The following is a 25,348-nucleotide window of genomic DNA, read 5'->3' on the forward strand; positions in this document are numbered from 1 at the left end:
AGCATTCGTTTCTTTCCAGCTACATCTAGATCCAGGTTCAACTTCTTCAACACCCAATAGGCCTTATGCTCAAGCTCTGCAGGTAAATGACATCCCTTACCATACACAAGTTGAAACGGGGACATCCCAAGTGGAGTCTTATATGCTGTTCTGTAAGCCCAAACAGCTTCATCGAGCTTTAAAGACCAATCCTTCCTTGACGGACAAACAACCTTCTCTAAAATACGCTTGATCTCTCTGTTAGACACTTCCTCTTGACCATTTGTCTGCGGATGATAGGCAGTAGCAACTCGATGATTCATATTATAGCGCTGCATCATAGAAGTAAACTTACAGTTATAGAAATACGACCCTTCATCACTTATGATTACTCGTGGCGTTCCAAACCTTGTGAAAATCTGCTTATGAAGAAAATTCAACACTTCCTTTGCATCAATTATCGGTAGAGCTTTTACTTCTACCCATTTTGAGACATAATCAACTGCCAGCAAGATGTACTGATTATTGCAGGACGAGACAAAAGGCCCCATGAAATCGATTCCCCAGACATCAAAGACCTCGACTTCAAGCATCATATTTAACGACATCTCATCCTTTCTCGTAAGATTTCCCACTCTTTGGCAACGATCACACCTTAAAACGAACTGATGAGCATCCTTAAGCAAAGTAGGCCAGAAAAAACCTACTTGCAGAATACGAGCTGCCATCTTCTCACCACCATAGTGTCCACCATAAACTGTGGAGTGGCAGTCTCGTAATGTCCCCTCCGTCTCACAGACTGGGATACATCTCCTGATGATCTGGTCAGCTCCCTGTCTAAACAAATACGGTTCATCCCACATATACCACTTCACCTCATGCAGAAACTTCTTCTTTTGAGCTATGGTCAAATTAGGAGGTATTATATTACTGACAAGATAATTCACAATATCTGCGAACCATGGCTCTTCCTCCTGAACTGCGAACAACTGCTCATCTGGAAAAGATTCGTTGATCAATGTCGTATCATGTGAAGTAGACTCGTGATTCTCCAATCTGGAGAGATGGTCAGCTACTTGATTCTCAGTATCTTTTCGATCCTTGATCTCTAACTCAAATTCCTGTAGCAAGAGCACCCAACGAATGAGTCTCGACTTCGAATCCTTCTTGGAAACTAAATAGCGAATGGCCGAATGATCAGTGAACACTGTCACCTTTGTCCCAAACAAATAAGATCGAAATTTTTCAAAACCAAAAACTATAGCCAAGAGCTCTTTCTCAGTAGTGGTGTAGTTCATTTGGGCCTCATTTAAGGTCTTGCTAGTATAGTAGACTACATGAAAGAGGTTATTCTTGCGCTGCCCAAGAACTGCGCCCACCGCATAATCACTTGCATCATACATCATCTCAAAAGGCTCTGTCCAATCGGGTGCTGTAATAACTGGTGCAGTTATCAAACTCTTCTAGAGGTTATTCTTGCGCTGCCCAAGAACTGCGCCCACCGCATAATCACTTGCATCACACATCATCTCAAAAGGCTCTGTCCAATCGGGTGCTGTAATAACTGGTGCAGTTATCAAACTCTTCTTAAGAGTCTCGAATGCCGTTAAGCAGTCATCATCAAATTTAAAAGGCACATCCTTCTCAAGCAAGTTGCACAAAGGCTTAGATATCTTCGAAAAGTCCTTGATGAAATGCCGATAAAAACCCGCATGACCCAGAAAACTACGGATTCCTTTCACAGAAATAGGTGGTGGAAGATTTTCAATGACTCCCACCTTGGCTTTGTCCACCTCAAGACCCTTGCTAGAGACCTTATGCCCAAGAATAATGCCTTCACGCACCATAAAATGACATTTCTCCCAATTGAGCACCAAATTAGTTTCCACACACCTTTTGAGTACTGCACGAAGATTATTCAAACATTCATCATACGAATGTCCAAAGACGGAGAAGTCGTCCATGAACACCTCGACATTATTTCCAATCATGTCAGAGAATATAGCCATCATACATCTCTGAAAAGTGGTCGGCGCGCCACATAACCCAAACGAAACTCCGCGAAAAGCAAACGTGCCAAATGGACAAGTGAAGGTAGTCTTTTCTTGATCCTCTGGTGCAATACAAATCTGATTATACCCTGAATAGCCATCCAGAAGATAATAATACTCGTGACCGACCTACCTATCAAGCATGTGATCAATAAATGAAAGAGGGAAGTGATCCTTCCTCGTGGCCTTGTTCAACTTTTTATAGTCCATGCATACTCTCCATCCTGTGACTGTTCAAGTGGGGATGAGCTCGTTCTTTTCATTTTCTACTACAGTGATACCTCCTTTCTTAGGTACACATTGCACGGGGCTCACCCAAGAACTGTTAGAAATATGATAAATGATTCCTGCATCCAGCCACTTCAGAATTTCTTTCTTCACCACTTCTTTCATGATAGGATTAAGTCTGCGCTGTTGCTCAACAGTCGGCTTACTACCCTCTTCTAGAAGAATCTTATGCATGCAGTATGAGGGGCTGATCCCTTTTATGTATGCTATAGTCCCTCCGATAGCTGATTTGAATTCTCTCAAGATCCTTAAGAGCTTGTCCTCCTCACTACCTGAAAGGTCAGAGGCAATAATAATAGGTAAAGTAGATGCATCACCTAAAAAAGCATACCTCAAGTATTTAGGCAATGGTTTAAGCTCCAAGGTAGGTGCTTCCTCAATCGATGGTTTGAGCTTTCCTTCAGCATTTTTGATGTCCGAAGTACCACGAGATTCAAATGGCATGTCTAGATTTCGCCTCCAGGGAGAAACATTTAGATATTGTAGTTACTCATTTCCATCCTCATCATCACTTTCAAAATCCCCCACTAAGGCCTTCTCTAAAGCATCAGACATTAGCATATGATCAAGTTCTGTAGTAACCGCAGAATCAATCAAATCCACTTTTAAGCACTCCTCATCTTCTGTAGGGAATTTCATTGCTTTGAATACATTGAATGTCACATCCTGATCCTGCACCCGCATAGTAAGTTCACCTTTCTGCACATCTATCAAGGTACGGCCTGTAACCAAGAAAGGTCTTCCCAAGATTATGAGAATTTTCTTATCTTCCTTGAAATCCAGAATAACAAAGTCTGCAGGAAAGAAGAGCTTATCCACCTTTACTAGAACATCCTCCACTATGCCTCTTGGGTAAGTAATAAATCAATCAGCCAATTGTAGAGACATGCAGGTGGGCTTTGGATCTGGCAAATTCAACTTTTTAAAGATCGACAACGGTATCAGATTGATGCTTGCTCCCAAATCACAAAGGCACTTGTCAAAAGACAACTTGCCAATAGTGCAAAGAATGGTGAAACTACCTGGATCTTTAAGCTTTGGAGGTAACTTTTGCTGTAGCACATCACTACATTCTTCCGTTAGAGCAACGGTCTCAAGTTCATCCAGTTTCACCTTTCTTGAAAGAATACTCTTCATAAATTTCGCATAACTAGGCATTTGCTCCAGAGCCTCATCGAAAGGTATATTGATGTGAAGTTTCTTGAACACCTCCAGAAACTTACCGAAATGCTTATCTAGCTTTTGTTGTTGCAATCTCTTAGAGAAAGGTGGTGGAGGATAGAGCTGTTTCTCCCCTGTATTACCCTCAGGCAGAGTGTGTTCAACAGTAGTTTTCCTTGATTCCGCCGCTTGTCCTTTTGCTTAGCTTCTTCATCTCCAACTTCAGCTTCTCATTCTTTTGCTTTTTCAGCATCAACAACTTTTCCAGACCTTAAAGTAATAGCCTTGACTTGCTCTTTAGCTTCCTTCCTGCCTGGCACTTCAGTGTCGCTGGGAAGTATGCCAGGTTGATGATTGAACACTGGATTGGCTATTTGACCGATTTGATTTTCCAAGGTCTTGATGGAAACCGCCTGACTTTTGTACAACAACTTAAGTTCCTCAAAATCAGCACTAGAGGGTGGAGCTGCACCTCCTTGTTGAGGATATGATTGCCTTTGAGCATAATGTTGTGGTTGCTGGAATCCAGGTGGATTGAACTGTTTACTTACGCCTTACTGATATGGTTGCTGAATAGCATTTTGATTATTACTCCAGCTGAAATTTGGAAGATTTCTGTTGTTGGGATGATAAGTAGCTGGCACAGGCTGCTGTTGTCGCTGATAATTATTCACATACTGAACAGATTCATTAACAAGAGAACACTGATCCGTAGCATGAGAACCTGCACAAAGCTCATAGACCATAGCTATCTGATTTATCCCATAGGTGGCTAGAAAATCGACCTTCATAGACAGCGCTTGGAGCTGCGCTGCAATAGCTGTAGCTGCATCGACTTCCAGAATACCCGCTACCTTCCCAGGCATCATCCTTTGAGTTGGGTTTTGATGCTCATTTGCATCCATAGTCTCAATAGGATTATAAGCCTCAGTATAGCTTTGGGCCCACAAGGTGCCTCCAGCTGCTGCATCAAGCATGGGCCGAGATTGGGCCCCCAAGCCATTATAAAAACCTGTGATCACCATCCAATCAGGCATTCCATGATGTGGACACTTTCTCAACATCTCCTTGTAGCGCTCCCAAGCTTCGCACATAGATTCTGTAGGTTGCTGCGCAAACTGAGTAAGAGCACTCCTTATAGCAGCAGTCTTCGCCATTGGATAAAACTTCACTAGAAACTTTTGTGCAAGATCTTGCCAAGTAGTGATAGACCCAGCTGGTTCAGAATGTAACCGGTCCTTAGATTTATCCCTTAGAGAGAATGGGAAAAGCCTTAGCTTGATAGCCTCATCAGTCACACCATTATATTTGAAAGTACTGCAGATATCGACAAAATTCCTTATGTGCATGTTGGGGTCTTCAGTCGCTGCACCTCCGAAGGAAACAGAATTCTGCACCATCTGAATAGTGCCCGGCTTGATTTCAAAGTTATTGGCCTCAATAGCCGGGTGCATGATCCTAGACTGAATGTCATCAATTTTGGGTCGAGAAAAGTCCATAAGAGCTGGATCTACTAGAACTAAACGATCACCCATGGTTACCGGCTCTTTCTACTCACTTCCTGAATCAGAATCTTCAAAATCTATCTTCTCCGGAATATCAAGAACTTCTTCTGTCTCCTCAGCCGTATCTAAAGTCCTCTTCCGAGCACGAGAACGAGTTTGCATAAACGCTTGCTAAAGTACCTGAAACACAATCGGAAACAATAAGTAACGCGTCTTAATCACTAAGTCTTAATGACCAATGATGGTAAGTACATAAACTAAACAAATACGCCGAGTCCCCGGCAGCGGCGCCAAAAACTTATTAGGGTGAAAATATGCGCTAAATACACACGCAAGTATACGCATTCGCAAGTAATATAGAATACTTTCTAGTTCGTTCCCACAGAAACTCAAACTACTTATGTTCAATTAAACTCACTCACCAATGTATGATTACTTCTCAATGTTAAGACAATAACTCTTAGATTTGATTAACTAATTATTAACTACATTTAACTACTAAAATTACGCACTTAATTAACACTTGAATTAACAATATTAAAACACTCATGAGATCATAACTTCATTACTACTTCCTTTAATAGCTATTGTTATTACCCTTAGCATGCAACAGTGATGATATTAATCGAATAACACGGAACTGATAAAAGCCAACTTTCATTGTACTAATACCATTCTACCAAACATCCAAAATTAAGATAGAAGTTGAATATGCATCAATTATGTTGAGTCTCTATATGTCTACAGAAATTGACAACATAACGATTTAAGCACAAGTTATTCTTTCTGATTACACAGGGCGAATAAAACGGTTAGAGTTACCCACTAATCATGCATACTCGTGCATGAACCTATGCTAGCATGGCAAGTTCTAAATCTCAAGATCCACCGTCGCTTCACAAGAGATTAACTCCCTATCTTATATGTTCGCGACGCACATAAGACGAATACGCACAACCAATACTAGATATCATAAAATCATCACATACTAAGGTATTAAACAATTAACTAAAGAACTCCATAGTAAATCTGTTACGACCCCATGATCACGATTAGCCCATGATAGTACTCATCGTCATCATGGGTTCATATGAAAACATGATAATAACACACGAGAATAATAACTAAATCTACTTATATTAAACCAGAGTACGTCACAAGAGTAAATAGCTTCAAAGTAAAGAAAACTAGCATCCAACGTTACAACGAAATAAAGAATCACAAGAAAATATGCTTCCTCTTCGTTGCGGTGTGCTAAAACCGTCTTCTTCCTTATCTCCTCGCTCTTTGATTAATACTACGATCCAACCTTTGTAAAACGTCTCTGAAATCTACTTATATAGGAGTCCCATAAAACCCAGATAACTCAGAAGTTGGAAGCCAAACAAACATAGGACTCTAAAATAATTAATCTGAAAATCCGACCCTGCGCGGCCGCTCAGCATTCCTGAGCGGGCGCTCAGCTTCCTGAGCGGTCGCTCAGCAGAGAGCTGAGCGGGCGCTCAGCCCCCTTCTGGAAACTGATCTATTTTTCCTCCGCTCAGCCCCCTTCTGGAAACTGATCTATTTTTCCTCCGTTTCTTCGCTGCAATCTGCTCCTATCTTCCCAATTGCAATGCTAAACACATGCCAAGGCTTATTATTGATGAATTCTCTCCCGAAATGCAACTAATACCCTGAAATGCACAAACACTAGAAAAACGCATCAAATACACAAAATACTTGATTTCAAGACACCAATTCAAGCTATTATAAGACGTTCTAAGTGGTATAAAATGCCACTTACTATCTACCCCTTCCAGTGAAAGGAAGAGAATGTTCAATGCTGATCCACTTATGGTAGTTCAGGAATCTTTGGCCAGAGTGAATGAAATTAGAAAGGATTTTCTAATTCACATTAATTAGAACTAAGCATAGTGAATGGGAAAGAAAATGATTAAATAAGATAGGCTTGACACGAGTTCCATGCCTTGTATTTAATCATGACATTGTAGGGTAGAAGGAATTAATTGTACGGTAACTATTCACTGAATGGGTTCTTGGTATTCTAGGCAGTGAATTCGTATTATCCGGATAGTCGCGATATGCTGAAAAGTATCCCTCACAATGTAGAATAAATATGATTAATTAATCAATCATATTTAATGAATTAAAGAATTTATATAAATAATGATAAAATAGTTTTTTTATTATTTATTTCTATTATCGGCTTAATATTGAACCTACAGGGTCACACCATAAAAGATAATGATTTAATGGTGGAGGAATTAATTAATAATGGCTGGTAATTATTTATTTATGAAATAAATAATTAATTAGCAAATTTAATAATTGATTAAATAAGATTTAATTAATTATAAATTAATTAAGAAAAGTTCTTAATATTATTAATTAAGAATTTAATTTTGGAAATTAAATCAAGTGAGAGAATTATTTCTAAAGTGTTTAGAAAAAGGATTAATAATTAAAAGGTGTTTTAATTATTAGTTAATAGGTTAATAAGAATAAAGGGTTAATAATAATAATATTTTTTGGGAAAATTTTCAGCTGAAAATTTTGCCTATAAATATACTATTATAAACCCTTATTTTGCCTCAACCTAAAAAAGGTTAAGAAAACCCTAATTCTCCCACCCCTTCCTCCTCCATCACATTGATCTCTTGGTGGATACCGGTGGAGTGCTTCACACTTGAGGAGCAGCTGCTAAGGATCTCCGCTCGCCGTTCTTGGATCGGTTTTAAAAGGTTAGAAACGATCCCTTATGATTTAATCATGATATGCATGCCTTTATTTGGATTTTATATCAAGAAAATTATTTTACCATGCTTCCGTGATGTATAAAATCCTACAGTGGTATCAGAGCATAGTTTGTATGCATATAGATCTGTGATAAAAATTTCAGAATTTTATGATCTTGTATGAATTTATTATGATTTTTGCAAGTTATATCATGGATTAATTATGATTGATTAGAAATTGTTTCTCAAAATTGTTTTGACTGTAGATCTGGGTTCTACAAGTGTTGTAGATCGTCTGGGTATTTTTTCATAATTTTCTGATGAGTGGATTAATTATTATGATTTTTTGAAGTTGTTTTAATTAAATTCGTAATTAAATATATATATATATAATCTGTTAGTATATATATATATGTTTAGTCACCTGCTGTTTATTAAAAGAGAAGTCAGTGCTGATGTTGATGGTGGCACGGAGTTCCATGGGCGGCGGCAGCGGCTGTTTAAAAAAAAAACGGCGACTGTCAGAAATAGGGGAAGGCCGCGCGACTGGCGTGCGCGCGTGGGGCTCACGCGCTCGTGTGTCACGCGCGGCGCGTGTCAGACATGCGCGATCAACGGTCAGCATTAATGCTGACGTCATCAGATGACGTCATGCTGACATCAGCACAGCTGTCAGGGCGCGTGAGGTGCGTGTGCGCGTGGGGGCACGTGGCTGACTGTCAGACACGCGCCTGATAACGCGTGTGCGTATGGGGGCGCGTGGGAGAGCTTCTCGGGGCGCGTGAAGGCGCGTGGGTGGTCAGATTGGGGCGTGCTTAGTGCCGTTGGATTCGTCTTTTCGAGACATATATAATGGTATATTATATTGTATTTTCTGAAATATTTTCGAACTGTTTATAGCTAACAGCAGTGTATTAAAGTTGTTTTTAACTGTTTTAATTACTTTTAAATGCCTCATGTGATACATAGAGATGTATAGTGCTTAGAATAATATGCTACATGATTTAACATGCCTACCTTTACGTTTATTCATGCTTATATATGTGATATATGCTTAAGTAATCATGCGATGATAGATTTAGGTGAACTCAATTAACATAAGGCGTATGTTAGACAATCTAGTATAGTGAAATTGTTTCATGACCTTAATATAAATATTATGAATACAATCATGAGATTCTTGTGTTTATGAAACACGTAATCAAATATGAATTTTCAATATTGAGAGAAAGGATGATTCTGTCAACAACAGATTTCTATCTGTAAGAAAGGGGTATTAAGTGACGCCTCTTGACAATGCTCCCCCCGATCTGGGAATCATCTGATTATCGATTATTGATTTGAAATATTTAATTTAAAAGGAAGAATCTCTTTATAATATGATTATGATTATAACATAATATAATCCCTCTAAAATTAAATAATATCAAGTAGTAATTGGCCAATGACACAACGGGCTTGTGTCGGTCATAGCCTTCCAACATGGTAGAAAGTAGTTCTTATTTTTGAATCATTGTCATTTCGTGCTACAGCCGAGGGCTTTGATTTCGAAATAAGAAATGCTTGTCTATTACATGGAGATGTGTGCATTGAATTAGAATCGAAAGGTCGTTACGTGCTGCAGCCGTGGGCCGTTGGAGACTGATTCAATTGTACAAAATATTGGGTTAGACTTGACTTAGAATATTGAGTCTGTCGTACTACAGCCGTGACTCAATTATTCAAGAGGCTATAGTTTTATTAGGGCATAACATAAGATGTAATTGACAAGAGTTGTCTGCCTATTGAACATCATATGACGTTTCGTGCTACAGCCGAGGTTGTGTGATGAAATGTAGGATCCCTATTCCCACTAGCATTATGAATGCTTAATTTTCACTTAGGGGTAGTATAAATTAGATAAACTAGTGGGAGCCACTTATGAATAAAGACCCGATTCATATAGTGTTTTGAAATGAAATTGAATATTTGCTAAGTGTTGTTATGTGTTCATCATTTACAGATTTACTATATACGTTATGTCTTCTGCACTATCACTCCGGAGCATACTAGATGCTCACAAGTTGACTGGTCCTAATTTTGCTGACTGGCTTCGAAACTTGAGAATTGTTCTCAGGGTTGAGAAGCTGGAATATGTGCTTGACTCACCTAAGCCTACTGAACCTGCTAACGATGCACATAATGATGAACATGTTGTGTATCGTAAGTGGATAGATGATGCAAATGTTGCTCAATGCATCATGCTAGCTTCCATGAACATTGAGCTACAGAAGCAGCATGAGCATATGGATGCTCACACCATCCTTATGCATCTACAAGAGTTGTATGATGTGGCAGGTTGGACAGCTCGATATGAGATATCGAAGGAGCTGTTCGGTTGTAGGATGTCTGAGGGATCATCTGTGAATGACCATGTACTTAAGATGATCAATTTGATTGAACGTCTTGGACAACTTGGTTTTGCTATGGATGGGGAAGCTGAGCCAAGACTTGGTCTTGCAATCACTTCCGAGTTCATTCTCGCAGTTTATTGTGAACTTTCACATGAATAAGCTGGAGGTCAGCCTGCCTGAACTCCACAACATGTTGAAGACTGCGGAATCGAATTTCCCCCCTAAGAAGAATTCCTGTTCTTCTAATTGGTGAAGGTTCCAATCCTAAGAAAAGGAAGAAGAACCCTTCCAAGAAGAAGAAAGTAGGTGAGAAAAAGCCGGTTCCACCAAAAGCTGAAGACCCCAAGAGCAAAGCTGTTTGCTTTCACTGTAACAAGGTGGGGCACTGGAAGAGGAACTGCAAGGTTTACCTTGCAGAATTGAAGAAGAAGAAGGGTAGTGAGACTACCGCTTCTGATTCAGGTATGTTCATGATCGAAGTTAATATGTCACTAAGTCAAATTTCTACTTGGGTATTAGATACCGCCCGTGGTTCTCATATTTGCAATTCGTTGCAGGGACTAAGGAGAAATAGGACTCTTGAGGAAAATGAGGTGATTCTACGGATGGGAAATGGAGCAAGAGTTGCTGCTGAAACTGTAGGATCATTTCATTTACATATGCCTACGGGAAATACTATTGTTTTAAATAATTGTTATTTTGTTCCCTCGATTGTGAGGAATATTATTTCTATTCCCATGTTTGACTTGGCTGGATTTTTGTTTGTTATTCAGAATAATAAATGTTCAATTCTTAGAGATAATGTTCTTTATGGAAGTGGTATTTTAAATAATGGTCTGTATGTATGTGACGTAGAGCATAATTTACTATAAATTGAACATACTAATAAAAGAAAAAGGGATGATGAGAATCTCACTTTCTTGTGGCACTGCAGACTTGGTCATATTAGTGAAAATAGACTACGGACCTTGCATAAGGAAGGGTTACTTGACCCCTTTGATTTTGAACCATATCCTACATGCAAGTCTTGTCTATTGGGTAAAATGACCAAATCTCCATTTAGTGGACATGGAGAGAGGGCTGCAGATTTGCTAGGATTGGTACACACATATGTATGTGGACCAATGTCTACGCAAGCCATGGGTGGATTTTCATACTTCATTACTTTCATAGATGATCGATCTATATTCGGATATGTGTATTTGATGAAACACAAGTCTGAAGCCTTTGAAAAGTTCAAAGAATATAAGCATGAAGTGGAGAAACAAACCAAACATAGTAATATAACTCTTCGATCAGATCGAGGTGGTGAATCCTTGAATGGAGAGTTTCTAGATTATCTCAAAGAAAATGGTATAGTCTCCCAGTGGACTCCTCCTTATACTCCACAATTAAATGGGGTATTTGAAAGGAGAAATCGAACTTTGTTAGACATGGTTCGGTCCATAATGAGCTATGCGAATCTTCCAGTATTCCTATGGGGTTATGCATTGGAAACCTCAGCATATTTACTGAATAAGGTGCCTTCCAAATCTATTCCTCAAACTCCATATGAGATATGAAAAGAAAGGAAATCGAGTCTTAAACACGTTAAGATTTGGGGATGTCCATCTTATGTCAAGAAAGTTGACCCAGATAAGCTGGAATCTCGATCCGTAAAATGTAATTTTATGGGATATCCTAAAGAGACTTTAGGGTATTACTTTTATACCGATCATCGGGTGTTTGTCTCCAGACATGCTACCTTCTTGGAAAAGCAGTTTATCCTTGAAGGAAACAGTGGGAGCAAAATTGAACTTGATGAAGTTCAAGAAGCACAAACTACTACGGATCAAGTGGAAACACCTGTTCAGACTGAACAACCTTCTATGAAACAACCCATTCGTAGGTCAGGGAGAGTGTCTTGCCAACCTGAGAGGTATTATGGCCTTGTCATTGAGAATGACAATGAGTTGTCAATCATTGATAATGACGACCTAGTGACCTATAATGAGGCTATGAGTAGTGTTGACTCAGAGAAATGGCATATTGCCATGAAATCCGAAATGGAATCTATGTATACCAACCAAGTATGGACTCTGGTCGAGGCGCCTAAAGGTGTTAAGCCTATTGGGTGCAAGTGGGTATACAAAAGAAATATTAGAGCATATGGCCAGGTGGAGACCTATAAGGCTAGGCTCGTGGCAAAAGGATTCAAAGAAAGGCAAGGGATTGACTTTGATGAAACTTTTTCGCCTGTAGCCCTGTTAAAATCAATTCGGATTTTGCTTGCGATTGCTGCTTACTACGACTATGACATCTGGAAAATGGACGTGAAAACGGCCTTCCTCAATGGGAAACTTGAAGAGGAAGTGGATATGACACAGCCAGAGGGTTTTCTTTCCAAGGGAAATGAACACCTAATGTGTAAGCTGTTGCGAACCATATATGGTTTAAAGCAATCTTCTCATAGATGGAATATCCGTTTTGATGAGACAATCAAAGAGTTTGGTTTTATCAAAAATATAGATGAACCATGTGTCTACAAGAAGGTTAGTGGGAGCGCTGTAACATTTCTTGTATTGTATGTGGATGACATACTTCTTATAGGAAATGTTTTGCGACGCTTTCATCTGATTAGGAGATTGTTGAAAGAGGAAATGTCAACGTCAAGAGAGTTGACACATATAACAACATAGCATACCCTTTAATAAAGCCATTTTCTCAAAGTCACTTTGATCGTCATAAAGACAAGATGGGTATTAGATACCAGAGTGATTGGCTTTAGTACAAGTGGGAGATTGAAAGAGATGTGTCCTAAGTCCAATCATGTATGATGATTTAGGAATAACTTTTTTGTAATCTGTTTTGATTTCATTGATATTAATAAAAGACTTGTTTTGGTCTTATTGCGGGTTTTATCTATTTAAGTGTTTAAATAAGATATACCATAGTTTAGAGTAAAGCTTTTTATGGATTATGATGAGATCATAATAATGAGACCTAAAAGATGATAACTCTGAACTTAATATTTCCTAGGTCGTAGGATTACTAACTGGTAATTAGTAATCCGCAAAGATCGGTACATATTATGCTTGCTTCATTATGAAGGATGTCTGTTCTCATAGACATTTGTGTGGTGACACTATAGCTAGTATGTAGGTGCTTATTATAGAATAAGTTCACTGAACATGACTCACACAGCTGAACAACTGATGGAGTTCACTCACGTGTCAGCAGCTGTTCACAAAGTGATAGTTGTACAAGTATCCTTAGACTTGAGGTCATCATAGTCATCTTGTGTACACTGAACTATACTTTGGTTTAGTTCTTAGTCTCCAGGGACAATAATAAGGGCTCTACTGGGCGTAGGAATTTGTACACGAAGATAGTGTATGATCAATAAAGGATCTACCCCTTCCAGTGAAAGGAAGAGAATGTTCAATGCTGTCCACTTATGCTAGTTCAGGAATCTCTGGCTAGAGTGAATGAAATTAGAAAGGAGTTTCTAATTTACATTAATTAGAACTAAGCATAGTGAATGGGAAAGAATATGATTAAATAAGATAGGCTTGACACGAGTTCCATACCTTGTATTTAATTATGACATTGTAGGGTAGAAGGAATTAATTGTACGGTAACTATTCACTGAATGGGTTCTTGGTATTCTAAGCAGTGAATTCGTATTATCCGGATAGTCGTGATATGCTGAAAAGTATCCCTCACGATGTAGAATAAATATGATGAATTAATTAATCATATTTAATGAATTAGAGAATTTATATAAATAATGATAAAATAGTTTTCTTATTATTTCACTACACCATATATTGGCTATTGCAAGCCCCAAGTACATTTCTGTTGCATAAAGTGTTGCTGTAGGTCAAATAGTTGCTTATCTGTTGCAATGTTTTATAATATGTTGCATAAGATAGGAAAGTGTTGCAGTGATTTAATGCTTTTTAAATAATATTATAAACAAATAAGCTATTGCAACACGGTTTAAAATATGTTACAATAGCAGTTACACTTTTGGTCAAATTGACCGAAATATTTAGGCGGGTTAGATTGGCGGGCAAAATTAGTACCAAAATTTATTCTATCTCTCTCACTCACAGCTATTCTATCTCTCTCACCCTCTCACAGCTATTCTATCTCTCTCGCTCTCTCACAGCACAGGTACTCATCTCTCTCTCTCTCTCGATACTCATCTCTCTCTATACTCATCTCTCTCTCTCTCTTGATACTCATCTCTCTCTATACTCATCTCTCTCTCTCTCTCGATACTCATCTTTGTGTTAAAATTGATGATACCTAAAATCGATTTGAGGTATAATACATTTAATTGATTAGAGGTAAAATCGATTATAGATTAAATTGATTCATATAGAAGTTGCATTAGAAGTTGTTGATTATATGTATATATATGTATATATAGCCCACATTTATTTTTTGACATGCATTTTGGCAGGTTATTTGAAGGTTATTTTTATAAATAGCTAAAGCTGTTATTTAATTTGAAGGTTAGATTTTTCTTGCTGTTACTCATTTTTAAATTTTTTTCTTACTGAAATTTGTGTGAAGGCTCTGAAATTTGTGTGTGTGCTCTGTTATTTGAGAGTTTTTATGATCTAGTATAATTTTTGGGTTTCTTGTTAGTTTAAATTTATGAGCTCTGCTTTTTGTTTTAAATTTGTGTTTATGCCCTGTTTTATGATGCTAGTTGAATTTGTTCTAAATTTGTGTTTATGCCCTGCTAGTATAACTCTTTGAATATTTGTTGTCATATTTTGTGTTAACGACCTGTCAAGCATAATAAAGTACTGTTTGTTTGTTTAATTTATTTTTTGTTGAATAATCATGTAGAGAATGGATGTTGAAGGAGAAAAATGGGTAACACTTCCAAGATATAGTGATAAATATAGGATGGGGGTTAAAGCTTTTATTACAAATGCATTTTCTGAATATGCATCAGGAAATGAGTTGAAATGTCCTTGTAGAAAGTGTAGTAATCGTTATTGGTATGGTGAAAGCGTTATAAAGGAACATCTCATCTGCAATGGTGTTTGTCCACAGTCCACTGAATGGATTTATGAAGTGTCAAACCATAAGAATAATGATGTCGATGATAACATGGACAGTGATATAGGTATGGGTTTAGCAGATGAGTTAGAGGCAATGATACGTAACACATATGAGAATTGTAATAATGATAGTGAACATGGAGTTAGAAAGGGACTTGATGACGATGCAAAAAAATTTTACCGGCTTGTTGAGGAGGGTGGGCAGCCTTTGTATCCTGAGTGTCTTAAGTTCACTCGATTAAGTTTCATAGTTAGGCTCTACCAACTAAAGTGTATTCACGGATTTAGTGAGTCAGCATTTAGCGATTTGCTTAAGTTGATTAAGGAAGTTTTCCCAAATTGCAATGTACCATCCTCTTTTAATGCTGCAAAGGGTATGATTAAAGATCTAGGTCTGGACTACCAAAAAATACATGCTTGTCCAAATGACTGCATGTTATTTTGGGGTGAAAATGAAAAACTGGATTTTTGCAAAACGTGTGAAGCTTCAAGATGGAGAGAAGTTGAAAATAAGGATACTGGTAGTGAAAAAAATAATGTGTCAAAGGAACATAAAATCCCAGTAAAGGTGATGAGATATTTTCCTTTGAAACCAAGGCTGCAAAGAATGTTCTTAAACACTGAATTGTCTAGATTAATGACATGGCATGCTTTAGCACGAAAGAGGGATGGGAGGTTAAGGCATCCAGCTGATGGTCTGGGGTGGAAGTCTATGGATGCCAAGTATCCAGATTTTGCTGGAGAAATTAGAAATGTTAGGTTAGGTTTAGCATCTGATGGATTCAATCCTTATCGTTCAATGAGTAATTCTCACAGTACCTGGCCAGTCATACTTGTTAATTACAACCTTCCCCCCTGGTTAATCATGAAACCAGAATATATAATTCTTTCTACCTTAATTCCAGGCCCCATACAACCTGGAAACGATATCGATGTATATATGCAGCCGTTAATTGCAGAGTTGAATGAATTATGGGAAGTTGGAATACAAACTTACGATGCAAGACGTGATAGTACATTTCAATTACACGCAAGCCTCCTATGGACGATAAGTGATTTTCCTGGATATGGAGTCTTATCAGGTTGGAGCACTAAAGGGCACTTAGCATGTCCTTCATGCCACTATCAGACCTCGTCAACCTATTTGAAACATTCGAGGAAAGTTGTGTATTTGAACCATAGAAAATTTCTGCCTCCTAACCACAAATGGAGGTCTGATAAGAGGCGATTTAATGGTGAAGTGGAAATGGGAGAAAGTCCTGAAATGTTAACGGGAATAGAGGTTGAGCATCTGTTATCTGGTTATGAGAATAGTTTTGGGAAGTGTAAGACGAAACAAAAAACTTGTACTGATTGCCCTTGGAAGAAAAGGTCCATTTTTTTTGAATTACCATATTGGAGTACTCATATGGTTAGACACAACCTTGATGTTATGCATATAGAGAAGAACATTTGTGATAAGATTTTGGGGACTTTGTTAAATATTGGGGGCAAGACAAAAGATCATGTTAATGGTCGTCTTGATTTGAAAGAAATGGGGATTAGAAAGATTCTTCATCCTTTCAATTCTGATGATAAAAAACATGTTCAAATTAGGGCAGCTTGTTTTGATATGACAAAAGAAGAAAAGGAATTGTTTTGTTCAATGTTAATGAATGCTAAATTGCCACACGGATCCGTATCAAATATCAGTCGTTGCGTTCAGATCAAGGAGCGTAAGATTTCTGGTTATAAGAGTCATGACGCACATTATATACTCCAATATTTGTTACAATTTGCTGTCATCAAAACTCTAAAACCTGAGGTAGCAATACCTTTAATGAGGATGGGTGCATTTTTTAGGCATATATGTGGAAAAGTGATTGAATTAGATGATGTTCAGAAGTTGCAAGAAGAAATAATTGAAATACTTTGTCAACTTGAAATGATCTTTCCACCGTCTTTTTTTGACATAATGGTTCACTTGCCAATTCACTTGTGTAAGGAAGTTGAATATGGTGGACCAGTTGTTAGGTCCCAATGTGTTTGTAGAAGGGGGGGTTGAATACAAACAGTACCGAATAATCGAATTAAATGCGGAATAAAAAATGTGAAACAAAATTCAAGTTAAATAAAAATATTATTAAACTTGAAAGGTGTTACAACAACTGTATCGATTACAAGGAATTAATCTCAAATTAATTATCACAAATTTAGAATAAATTCGACATGAACTTTTTCTATTTTTGCAATAATTAGAATCAAATGCTAAACGCGATTTGAGATTAAGTTCTAGGGATTTTGATCCGCTAGATTGTTACACAAGAGCAAGATAAAGATTTCTAGTGGATTGGATTTAACTTTACAATCTAGAAATTTAATCTTGAAGTATGCAGATGAAAAGATGAAATATTTCTTCTTGATTTTCTTTTCTGCCTTGTTTCTTGACTTCTGTGTTCTTAATATTAAGTTGCTGCTTCTCTGCTTCTTTTTAAATCAACAAACGAATAGAATTGACTTGGCATGACAATCCTATAGCTGGCAAGACTTTCGGTGAGACAATTGAATGAACTAGCAAGACAATCTGAATGAACTAGCATGACAATCAGAATGAACTAGCAAGACAATCATCCTCCTAGAGTAACTTTCGGTATGACAATGGAAAATGGCCTAGCATGACAATCGGTATGACAATCCTGATTGTCATGCTAGTTCATTTTCAATTGTCTTGCTGATTTAATGCTTGAATTTAATCCAATTAAGCTTCTGAAAATTCCTAAAATTCCTAGAATTAATTCAGAATTAATTAATCAATTAATTCAATTAATAAATAAATTATTCTTCGCAGATATAATTTATTTTCTTAATTAAATTAGATGACTTAATTAATTAATAGAGAATTAATTCTAGTCTTGAGCAGCAACCATTCTTCTGCAAATCTTCTGAAAATCACTGAAAATTATGAATCAATTCCGTCACTTCAACGTTGACACTCGATGTACTGTCTGGTTCATGAGTGACTAACTTCCGTGACGTTTCTTCATGTCTTGACTCTGACACTTTGATTTTCTTCAGATTAAATCCTTGTAATTAATTGATACTCTGACGAGATCTCTGTCACTTGATTAAATCCACGATCTTGACTTATATCACTGAGGCATGATCAATTTCTTGAACTTCTTCCAGTGAATTAATTCCTCAAGTCTGTAGATGAACCTTGTCTCTGAATCCTTTGACAGATATTACTTTGCGAGATCTCTCTGACGGTCGATCCACTATTTACTTATTACATTCTTATTTGAGTTGAGTTGAATCCTCGAATATACAAATAGGCTATGACATATGACTTACAATCTCCCCCTATTTGTTTGTTAGACAATAACACACAAATACCTAGAGGATAACTCAACTAACAAATAAGAAAAAGATATAAACATACATGCAAAGTAAATAGTAGAAAAGTTCTGGACTAGATTTAACATTTTCCAGATTCCAAGTAGATGTTCCTCTAGACTGAACATATCTTCAAGTAGTTCCATCTTCATTTGTACAACCACATTTCCTGTTAAGAAGCCCATATCTCTTGCTTCTCCCCCTATGAGAATCAACTGATTAAAGAAGATCACCTTCGTTTTACCACCTCTCCCGTACAATAGGATCCGCAGATAAAAACCAATGGTACTCCCCTAACTGCTTCTTCCCTTACTAGGAAATCACCTAGTGTTTACCACCTCTCCCGTACAATAGGATCCGTAGTTAGAAACAACAATGGTGTGGTGTAGTGTACATGTAGGATCTTTTTCTTCCTCCCTACTATTTCTCCCCCTTAGTTGAGGAATCCTCCAAACTATTACTTAAGCTTTTATCTCCCCCTTAAAGAAGGAATGTATGCCGTCGTCTGAAGGAGTTCTCATATTTCACTTGGATGGAAAAGAAATAACAAGTAGTTTCTCTTTCTTCCTCACTGTGAGTGTGTGATTGTGTTTTAGTGTACCTCACATGTGTTTCACTCTTCTCTCCACTCGTGTTTACACTCATTCTCATAAGTGTATCACTCTTCTCTCATAGCTCCATAATCCAGCTGTACCTGCAAGGAAAATCACCTTAGCCATCCTTAAGGAGGTCACAGGTGGTGCAATGGGAGTTCACAAATCCCCATCCTTGTTAAACTCGTCAGATGAATCTGAGTCATAATCTACAAGTTGCTAGTTTCCCTTTTAGGGTTCCAGATTTGAATTCTGGGAAGGTAAACAATGATCCAAAGATTTTAGCATAAAGATCAAGGTTCCCTTCTAATGTCTGTGAAGACACTTCCTTGTGACTCATCAGGTAATATCTGAATCATTGTCAACAAGTTGCCGATCTGCACCTATGTCAGATCCACTATCCGCAGATGCATCCAGGGGATTTAAGCCTGGGGAGGTAGATACTGACCACTGACATATGGCTTTTGGATCAATATCCTCTCCTAACACCTGTAAAGGCAATTGGTCCACTAACGAACCTTGAACAATCGAATCTGACCTTAAAATGGTCGAAACTCTTGTTTCCGTCAACTCATCCTTTGTGTGTGTAACCTCTCCTTGTGCATCAAGAATTGATTATGTTTGAAGTGGTGACACTACATCGGATACCTTGGCCGACAGGCAAAATTCAATAGATGCACCCTGTTGAGAGAATGAATCTAGTAACTGATTTTGTGCCTTTTCAACCATTACATCTTTTTGAGAAGATGTATGGGGGTTAGCAGTTGTCTCGGTTTAAATACTACTCATCTATGTAGGAGACAGAGCTACTGGGTTGACTACAGAACCTTCCTTATGTGGTGCACTAAGGCACTATCTCCCTCACGCTCATTCATATTACATTTAGTGGTAAGAGAGTGTTGGTTGGTTCTGTTTTTGTGTTTGTCTTTACAGTCTGGGATAGACGTTGTGGGTTTTCAACCTCATGACTGTCAATGAAAGAAAGTCAATGGAGACTGAACCTGTATCATAGAACATATGGTAATAGAGAGAAAATGATTTACAATAGTGATTTCAAAAGATTTTACATGAAATAAGAAATCACTAATATAGAAAGAAGTTTAATTTTGTTTTTCAATATGAATGAGTTTTTGATAAAACATTGATCACTTAGGGTAAAGTCTAAGTAATTCTCATTCATGTCAAAACCTTATAAATATCTGCAACATAATGTTAACAACATATCATTGACCGATACTTGTCAAGTACTTTAGATACTAATTGTTATGTTGCATTACTATGACGACTCTACTAGTTCATATAAAATTACAATTTCTGTTAGAGTGCCATACCATGTCCTTGACGATTGCTTGAGCAGTATACTAGTTCATACCAACCTGAAGTGAGATTGTGAAGAAGAAATTGCATAGTCCAATAGATCTGCAGCTGCAAAGTCCATGAACTGTGGTGCATTGACTTCCTCTTTTGACTTACCAATCAGGAGTACACTTGTACACATCTTACTAGAGTCCAATTCCAAGTGTAATGTGCAGCAGGTGCCTGATATGTCGTAATATTCTCAAGTCTCGTCACTGGTGCTATATGTTAGATACTGCTTCCTGATAATAACCTAGCACAATATACAAAATTACAATGATAACATTCCCAGCTTGCAAACAGCCATATCCCTCAGATAAACCTTTGCTGTTATCTCCAAAGGTAACCAGGGGGCCAGCTTTCTCAACCACATTTGATAGCAGGGCTCTATCTCCGGTCATATGTCTTGATGATCCACTGTCAAGAATCCACACTACCGGTTACACCTGTATACTGCCCTGCACTTCAAATGGATTAGACCTTCTTCGGAACCCAAACTTGGTTGGGCCCGGCATACTTGTAGAACTGACCTTTGTCAGACAAAACAACATTTTTAATTTTAATGGTCTCAACATTCTCAATGACTGAACATTTGACCTTGTAAACAGCCTTAACAAATTTCTGTTTAAGCTTAGGCACAAATGTCTCCTTTCTAGCCTTAGAAGGACTAGCAGTCTTAGACCTATCATGCTTCTTGTTATTCACATGCTGACGAGGAGTAGTCTTATCAGTAGACACATGCTTACCATTAAAATAAGCATACATCATATTAAAAGCACAAGACATACAATTAGCAACACCACATGCTTTATGAGAGTGATTAACAGCAGGTAATTTATGCATGGTAGACATGGCATTATTGTTATCCAACTCATGTGTGTCTGAGTTAGTCTCAGTTGCTTTCACAACTTTGACTGGAACTTTCGACTCACTTGACTTGGAAACAATCTTCTCATAAGCATGATCCTCAGCACGTATTTCTTCTTGAATAACAGAAGAGGTCGCATCAAATGGTTCAGCAATTGATGCTTTATAGAGGGGTTCATCAACACCCTTAAGCACATGTGGTACTTCCCTCCCTTTAGCACATACATGAGGAGGGGAGTTTATGCCTAATTCTCCAATAGCAGCATTGTAATCATAACCTATTCCAGATGTTTGATTAACAGCTTGCTTACTGTAGAACTCTTTAGCCTTCGAACAAGAATTGAAGTAGGCTCTAACCTTAGTCTCAAGACCGGTGATCTTGTCTTTGAGAATAGTTTCGAGTTTTCTATAACAGTCAACTCTATTCTCTAGAAAAGATACCTGTTCTTTTAATTTGTCTTGATTAATGTGCACAAGTCTTAATTCATTGACCTCTTTCTCAAGGTCTGTGATCTGTAAACTTAACAGTTCATTATCACGACGTGCACAATCTAAGTTACCTCTTAGATGATAAACCATTTCAGCATCAGAAAGTTTTACCTCTATTCTTGACGATGAAGCTTTTCCATCAATAGCCATAAGAGCAAGATTTCCTTCATCTTCATCTTCACTGTCAGTATCATCCCAGCTTCTTCCCTTTGCCAGATAAGCCCTTTCAGAGTTCTTTCTTACTTGCTTTGGCTTCCTACATTCTGTGGCAAAGTGTCCCAACTCATTGCAGTTATAGCATCTAATGGTGCTTCGATCAACCATCCCTGTTTTATACCCACCACTGCTGGTGTTAGAGGATGAAGATCCACCTTTCTGGAATTTGTTGTAGTTGGACTTGTACTTAAGCTTGGGATTCCTCCTGAATCTGACATGGGAGAATCTCTTGACAATTTGGGCCATTGATTCATCTTCCAATTGCTCCAGCTCTTCCAAGGAATAAAAATCATCACTTGATTGATTTGTAGTAGGAGGATCATATTCTGCTACTAACTCATTTTCCTCACCCTTGGAAAACTGTACCATTCTTTCTAACTGTTGAGATTGTTGTTGTTGTTGACCTTCAGCTACAAGTGCAGTAGATGTGCTGACCATTCTATCCTTCCCGTAGACTTCCTTCTGTTGAATCTGCTCCAACTCATAGGTTTTTAACACTCCATAGAGCCTGTCCAAAGAAATCTCACTCAGATCTCTAGCTTCTCTAATGGCAGTGATTCTATGTTCAAGATGAGCTGGCAGTGTTAAAAGGAACTTTTTGTTGACCTCCCTGATTGAATAATACTTTCCATTGATGTTCAGGTTGTTGATCAACGCATTGTACCTCTCAAACACTTCAGTAATTCCTTCTCCTGGATTTGATTTGAAATGTTCATATTCAGAGGTTAGGATTTCCAACTTGTTCTCCCTAACTTCCTCTGTGCCTTCATTAATCACCTCAATAGTTTCCCACATGTGTTTGGAATTTTTACAGTTCATCACATGTCTGTTCATCAAGGGATCAAGGGAATCAATTAATATTAATTGAAGGCTGGCATCCAAGGAGGCTTCTTCCTTCTCAGCAGGAGTAAAATCTTCAGGCTCTTTTGGATAGGTTCTAGCTTCAGTAGTCACCACACCATCTATTATTACCTCCGGTTCAATAACCATCGGAGTTTTTATACCCTTCTTTAACAAGTTTGAATATTTGGGATTTGCAACTTGTAAAAATAATAGCATCTTCTTCTTCCACATGATATAATTCTCTTTATCAAATTGTGGAATTTTAACGGTTCCAACTTTATGTGAAGTCATTATGAATTTTTGAATAAATAAAAATTCAAGGAGTTGAAAAATCACAAAAGTCTAGGATCTTGATTTGTTCGTTAATCAGAAGGCTCTGATACCAATTGTTAGGTCCCAATGTGTTTGTAGAATGGGGGGTTGAATACAAACAGTACCGAATAATCGAATTAAATGCGGAATAAAAAATGTGAAACAAAATTCAAGTTAAATAAAAATATTATTAAACTTGAAAGGTGTTACAACAACTGTATCGATTACAAGGAATTAATCTCAAATTAATTATCACAAATTTAGAATAAATTCGACATGAACTTTTTCTATTTTTGCAATAATTAGAATCAAATGCTAAACGCGATTTGAGATTAAGTTCTAGGGATTTTGATCCGCTAGATTGTTACACAAGAGCAAGATAAAGATTTCTAGTGGATTGGATTTAACTTTACAATCTGGAAATTTAATCTTGAAGTATGCAGATGAAAAGATGAAATATTTCTTCTTGATTTTCTTTTCTGCCTTGTTTCTTGACTTCTGTGTTCTTAATATTAAGTTGCTGCTTCTCTGCTTCTTTTTAAATCAACAAACGAATAGAATTGACTTGGCATGACAATCCTATAGCTGGCAAGACTTTCGGTGAGACAATTGAATGAACTAGCAAGACAATCTGAATGAACTAGCATGACAATCAGAATGAACTAGCAAGACAATCATCCTCCTAGAGTAACTTTCGGTATGACAATGGAAAATGGCCTAGCATGACAATCGGTATGACAATCCTGATTGTCATGCTAGTTCATTTTCAATTGTCTTGCTGATTTAATGCTTGAATTTAATCCAATTAAGCTTCTGAAAATTCCTAAAATTCCTAGAATTAATTCAGAATTAATTAATCAATTAATTCAATTAATAAATAAATTATTCTTCGCAGATATAATTTATTTTCTTAATTAAATTAGATGACTTAATTAATTAATAGAGAATTAATTCTAGTCTTGAGCAGCAACCATTCTTCTGCAAATCTTCTGAAAATCACTGAAAATTATGAATCAATTCCGTCACTTCAACGTTGACACTCGATGTACTGTCTGGTTCATGAGTGACTAACTTCCGTGACGTTTCTTCATGTCTTGACTCTGACACTTTGATTTTCTTCAGATTAAATCCTTGTAATTAATTGATACTCTGACGAGATCTCTGTCACTTGATTAAATCCACGATCTTGACTTATATCACTGAGGCATGATCAATTTCTTGAACTTCTTCCAGTGAATTAATTCCTCAAGTCTGTAGATGAACCTTGTCTCTGAATCCTTTGACAGATATTACTTTGCGAGATCTCTCTGACGGTCGATCCACTATTTACTTATTACATTCTTATTTGAGTTGAGTTGAATCCTCGAATATACAAATAGGCTATGACATATGACTTACACCAGTACACATGAGGTGGATGTATGGAATTGAAAGATATTTGTGCAAACTGAAATCCTATGTTCGAAATAGGAGTAAACCAGAAGGTTGTATAGCAGAAGGGTACTTGGCAGAAGAATGTTTAACATTTTGTTCCAGATTTTTAAGCAACTGTGATCAAAGCAAAAGTGATAATTCTTGTGAAACAGATGCTGGATATCCTATCGGATCTCGAAAAAATAAAAATGGGAAGTCTATATATTTGGAAGACAATATCTGGAGCAATGCACATCGCTATATAGTGTTCAATTGTGATAATGTGGAAGTCGAGAACCTAAAAGAGTAAGTATATATGGTATATAAATATGATGCATATCTCTATTTCCAAATTAAACCAGTTTAAGTAAGCTAATATTATATTATATATTATGTTTGTAGGGAACATCGTGCCTTGATTGAAAAAGAAGCAAAGATAAAGAAGTATAAAAGAGAAAGAACGCACACAACTGAATTTCAGAAGTGGTTAAAAGAGGTAATTACAATGAGAGATGATGTTTCAGTGGAATTATCCTCCTTGGCAAAAGGGCCACATCGAGTAGCCAAGAGGTTTAATGGCTATATGGTTAATGGATATAGATTCCATACGAAGCGCAGGGATGGAAGGTGTACAACCCAAAATAGTGGTGTCTTTCTAACAGCCTTAACCACCAGTTTTGCGAGTGCAAAAGATCAGAATCCAATAGTT

General features: G+C 37.5%; 1 non-coding gene across 1 annotated transcript; it reads left to right on the forward strand.

The window, feature by feature from the left end:
* The first annotated feature begins 4,514 nt into the window (after positions 1 to 4,514).
* Positions 4,515 to 4,621, forward strand: LOC141681392 (small nucleolar RNA R71). Its single transcript, XR_012558831.1, has one exon. It is a non-coding gene; the product is annotated as a small nucleolar RNA R71 (small nucleolar RNA).
* The last annotated feature ends 20,727 nt before the right edge of the window (positions 4,622 to 25,348 follow it).

This window comes from Apium graveolens, chromosome 8, assembly GCF_009905375.1.
Source record: "Apium graveolens cultivar Ventura chromosome 8, ASM990537v1, whole genome shotgun sequence".
In the NCBI taxonomy this organism is placed as follows: domain Eukaryota; kingdom Viridiplantae; phylum Streptophyta; class Magnoliopsida; order Apiales; family Apiaceae; genus Apium; species Apium graveolens.